The following is a 5,008-nucleotide window of genomic DNA, read 5'->3' as shown; positions in this document are numbered from 1 at the left end:
GAAGCCAGGGCAGTGGCAACTGAGACATTCAGAATCCTTGTTACAATGTTTTCTTCTTGCTTTCTGTCCCCTATGACCCTCAAATTAGAAACAATATCATGACTAAAAGTTGCTTAAGAGAGTCCCGAGACTTCCATGTTGTTAAACCCTGTTATGGAATTTAACTTGGAACGTCTCTTATTATTTTTCTATCTTCCATTAAGATCTTGATGGTTCCTTTTGGGATTAATGAACATACTTTAATTTATTTAAAGAAGGCCATGGTGTGTTGTATAATTTAAGAAGGCTACGGTTTGCTATATAATTTTACTTAAGAAGGCCCCAATGTGTTGTATAAAAGGCGACCATTCCTTAGCATTTCCTTTGACATGGATGGAAAAGGCTCCTGGGCCTTTCAATAAATTGATTATTAAGGCATTGTCATTTACTAATGGTGATATTTTGGGGAGTGCAAAAAATACGAACAAGCAAAGGTTGAAGCTGAGATGAATAACTATGATTTTTTTTACAACTCAGGTTTTATACTTAAGTTCCTCTACCAGTTGGCATGAATAAAGACAAGAGCATTTCTTGATATCTTCTATAAATGATCTCTCTTTTGAAGCAAATGCTCTCAATGGAAAAAAAAAAAAAAAAGGATATTTGCAACATGAACGCCCTGTGGTAGAAGAGTTTCTGGATATGTGTGGAGGACTTGTGAGTCCACCGGATACTCAATGGGTTTTTCATTAAAGGGTGTTTACGTGTACAACTCCCTTTGGATGAACTAGTCCTAGAGGAAGAGAGAACAAGAGGTTGGGTGTGTACTCAAAGGTTGTAGCAAGTCCATGGGTTGTAGCAGGAAGGTGTCATTTCAGAGTAACCAAGGTAAGGCACGATGGAATCATAAGGCAGCAAATGAGAATGAAATTGTGAGAAAGTGACTTCAGGAGAATATTTGTGGAATCGAAGCACTCATTCTGCCACTTAAAACGGTGTCAAAACCATGGTGGTTTCAAAGGATAACTTCCTTAGCCAATATTATCCTCAAAAATGGCATAGGTAACTGCTGGACTTTATTAGTTTTAGAGCATAAGTAGCTAGACATTAACATTGACAGCATGATGTCTGGGTAGGTGATCACACCATAGACATCATTGCCTGTTGCCTAGCAACTGTTAGGATCAGTGCTTTAGTAGATATTAATAAAAGTTATGACAGTGGTTTCGACTTCATGACTAATTGTATATGCCCATTTGACTGGGGCATAGGATTCCCAGATTGCTGATTAAACTTTATCTCTGGGGGTTTGTCTACAAGGTGTTTCTGGGAGAAATTAGTGTTTGAATGGATGGGTCCAGCAAAGTAGATAACTTTCGCACTGTGAGTACTCATCGAAAAATCGATTGAGGGGCTAAGTTGAACAAAAGTTGGAGGATGTTTGGATGTAGTCCAACTGCTAGAGATAGGGCATTTATCTTCTCTCAAATTTCTGCCTCTCAGATCTGTAGGTCTGGTCTGACATCTCATCATGAGCTCTTCAATGCTCACATCTTTGAGCTATGCTATTGACTTCCCTGTGTCTCAAGCATGTAAATGAAAATCAAGAAAATTCTTTGTTCCCAAAAATATACCAACCAGTATTTTATAATAAACCTTGTTCATCTATTGGTATGCTCATGTGTATTCATAGACACATTCATGGATGAAGTGTGTAATTTTAGATATCACCTAGTACATGTTGCTGCTGTTGGTGTGAACCTTGCTAATGCCCATATGAGATTCACCTGGGAAGTTAAGAATTAGAGAGGGATTCAAGGAGCACTGGAATTCCTCTAAAATTGAAGCTGCAGAACAAACATTGTAGTAGTTTGCTTTTAATTGTAAGTCTATTTTATTTATTTATTTATTTATTTATTTATTTATTTATTTATTAGATATTTTCTTTATTTACATGTCATATGATTTTTCTTTTCCCAGTTCCCCTCCTAGGAACAAACAAACAAACAAACAAACAAAAACAACAAGAACAACCCCCCGTTGACTCCCCCCTCCCCATGCTTGCCACCCCACCCTCCCCATTTATTGGCCCTGGCATTCTCCTACACTGGGGCACAGAACCTTCACATGGCCAAGGGCCTCTCCTCCCATTGACGATTGATTTTGTAATCCTCTACTATACACATGCTGCCAGAACAATCAGTCCTACCATGTATACTCCTTGGTTGGTGGTTGAGTCCCTGGGAGCTCTGAGGGTACTAGTTAGTTCATATTGTTGTTCGTCCTAGGGGGCTACAAACTCTTCAGTTCCATTGATCCTTTCTCTAACTCCTTCATTGGGGACCCTGTGCTCAGTTCAATGGATGGCTGTGAGCCTCTACATCTGTATTAGTCAGGTACTGTCAGAGCCTCTCAGGAGATAGCTATATCAGGCTGGCTTGTCCTTCCTTCAGTCTCTACTCCATAAAAACTCAGGTGAGTCTATTTTTTTTAAATCTCAAGCTAGAATAACCTATGAGTGGTATTTGACCAGTGTTGATATGCTACTCAGCTTAAAATGTAATGTTTTGAGGTTGTAAGCACTTAGAAAGAATGGCTGACTAAAAAAGATGGTGGGAAGAACAACAATATCAACCAACCAGAGTCCCCAGAGCTCCCAGAGACTAAACCACCAACCATAGAGTGCACATGGAGGGAGCCATGGCTTTAGCCTTATATGAAGCAGAGGATGGCCTTGTCTGGCATCAAAATGAGGAGAGGCCCTTGATCCTGTGGAGGTCCCCTAGTGTAGGGGAATGTGAGGACAGGGAGGCGGGAGTGGGTGGGTGGGTGGGGGAGCACCCTCCTAGAAGCAGGGGTATGAGGGAGGGGATAGGGGGTTAGCTGGAAAAGGGGATAACATTTGAAATGTAAATAAATAAAATAACCACTAAAAAGAAAAAAGGAAAAGAAAAAGAAAAGAAAGATGGTGACACATGGCTGAAATCTCAGCAGCTGGGAGGCTCAAGGAGGAAGGCCTTGTTTGAGGGTATCCTTGTCTCCCCAGTAAGACCATGTCTCCAAGCCAAAAAATAATGAAGAAAGAAATAGGTTGTATTCCTTTTTTTTTCTTCCAAGCTTCCTCCTATTCACCTTAACGATACTTTAGATATCCTTAACTTCAAGATGCCCAGCTTATTTTATACCAAGGGCCTTTTATAAAGCAAGTGTTTCATTAACATTCTTTCCACAAATGTAGAAGAACAATAAATGAAGAAAAGTTTTATTGATGCCCCGCAGGCTAGAGCCAGCAAGATAGATCCTATGTTATGTTATGTTAGTTATGTGATAAATATGTTATAACTGTTGCTGGAAAATCAAACATCATCATGTTCCATTCCATCACTTGCTCCCAGGGCCTTAACTCCATGTTGGTCATTAGCATCAAACATCGCCGCTGAGTTTGGCAAACAGCTGCCTGGTTTGCTTTAGGGCTAAGACCTATTCTGGCAAAGATGAAACTTTACTCGTTCCAGAAGAGATGGTTTAGAAGGAAACAGCGTGGAAGTCTGCCAGAGCGCCAGGGATCAGAAGGACTGCTGGCAGTGCATGGCTTGTGAGTTTTCCCCTCTGGGGCTACCGTGAAATCTAGAGACTCTGGACACTGGGTCATAAACTACAGATTTTCAGTCTGTGGGCCAGGAGCACAGATAGGGCTGAATGTGGGGGTTGCAGATATTTTGTGATGGCAAGCACTTCTTAATTTGCAATGGCCACAAAGTAGTTCAAGATCAAAGGCATGGGTATGAGGAGGTCCTGGTAGTGTTCAACCATGGTACCATGTGATCTTACTGCAGTCTTGGTTCTGAACACACAACACACACACTTTGTACCATACATAATATTACACCAGTAATTGTTATCTGAAACATCTAGTCTCAGATCTGAGTCTAGAACAGGCTATGAACTGACTGCTTTTTTAAACTGTGTATGCAAAGTTTCCCAACTTTTATAGGAACATAATAGTTTAATTATAGAAAACAAAGAATTTTAATTTTTTTAATCATCATTCCTCAGAGTGTAAGTATTACATCTGTATATACTTGGGTCATATTGTGTTAGAATGCTTGATTTTAATAACTGCCATTTGAGTTGCTGAATTGAGTTTCATAAAAGGTCATTAAATCATTAAGTGAGTTTTTGTTTGAGATCAACACAGAATTCTTATCAATTTCTGAAATGGCCACTAAATTTTTTTTTATTATTTGAAACTACATATTTGTGTGAAGTGATTTTCTCAACATGAATAATTATAAAATCCAAATAATATTCAATGCTTAGAAATGTTGAAGAGACTCCATGTTCTGCAGTATCAAATATCTAGCCAACATTTAAATTTTTATGTAAAAATAATTAAGCACATACATGATTAGTATGAAGATTTGCTTTATTCTTAAAAAAATAGTAAAAGCATACATATATCAAATAATTATTTTTAGATAAGTAGATTCACGATTTATTATCACTAAGTGATTTGTATGCCTATTTAAATGTTTATATACTGAGGATTTATAACAATTCCTTGGGTGAACAGGGCTCATGAGTGGAAAACATTAAGAAATTCTGTGCTATAAGATCAAGCTGGTCAAAATTCAAGCAGGAGCTGGGTGTGGTTGTACATGACTTTAGTCCCAGCACCCTGGAGGCAGAGGCAGGGGAATGTCTGAGTTCAAGGCCAGCCTGGTCTATATGGGGAGTTTCAGGCCAGCTGGTTACATAGAGAGATGCTGTCTCAAAAACAAGAAATTCCAACAAGGATGGAGGAATTTCTCAGAGGCTAGGGATCCCTGAGGCCCCACCTCTGTCTGAGAAGATTTTGGCAGTTGATGGCTGTTGAGGGAGAGTCACTCTTCTACAGGAGTGTGGTTGATGGTAGGTTTCTCATGCCCTCGTGGATGGGCACATACCTGTGTGCCCGGGGTCTACATGTTTTGGACTTAAGAGTTATTTATAATAAAGACAAAACATTGAGTTTGGGAGGGAGACAGAA

The 5,008-nt window shown here is 39.4% G+C and overlaps 1 pseudogene; it reads left to right on the top strand.

Moving 5' to 3' along the window:
- Positions 1–326: 326 nt before the first annotated feature.
- LOC116071870 lies at positions 327–443 on the top strand (annotated as a pseudogene).
- The last annotated feature ends 4,565 nt before the right edge of the window (positions 444–5,008 follow it).

Source organism: Mastomys coucha, unplaced genomic scaffold, assembly GCF_008632895.1.
Source record: "Mastomys coucha isolate ucsf_1 unplaced genomic scaffold, UCSF_Mcou_1 pScaffold22, whole genome shotgun sequence".
Taxonomy (NCBI): domain Eukaryota; kingdom Metazoa; phylum Chordata; class Mammalia; order Rodentia; family Muridae; genus Mastomys; species Mastomys coucha.
This window is presented reverse-complemented; position numbering and strand designations above follow the sequence as displayed.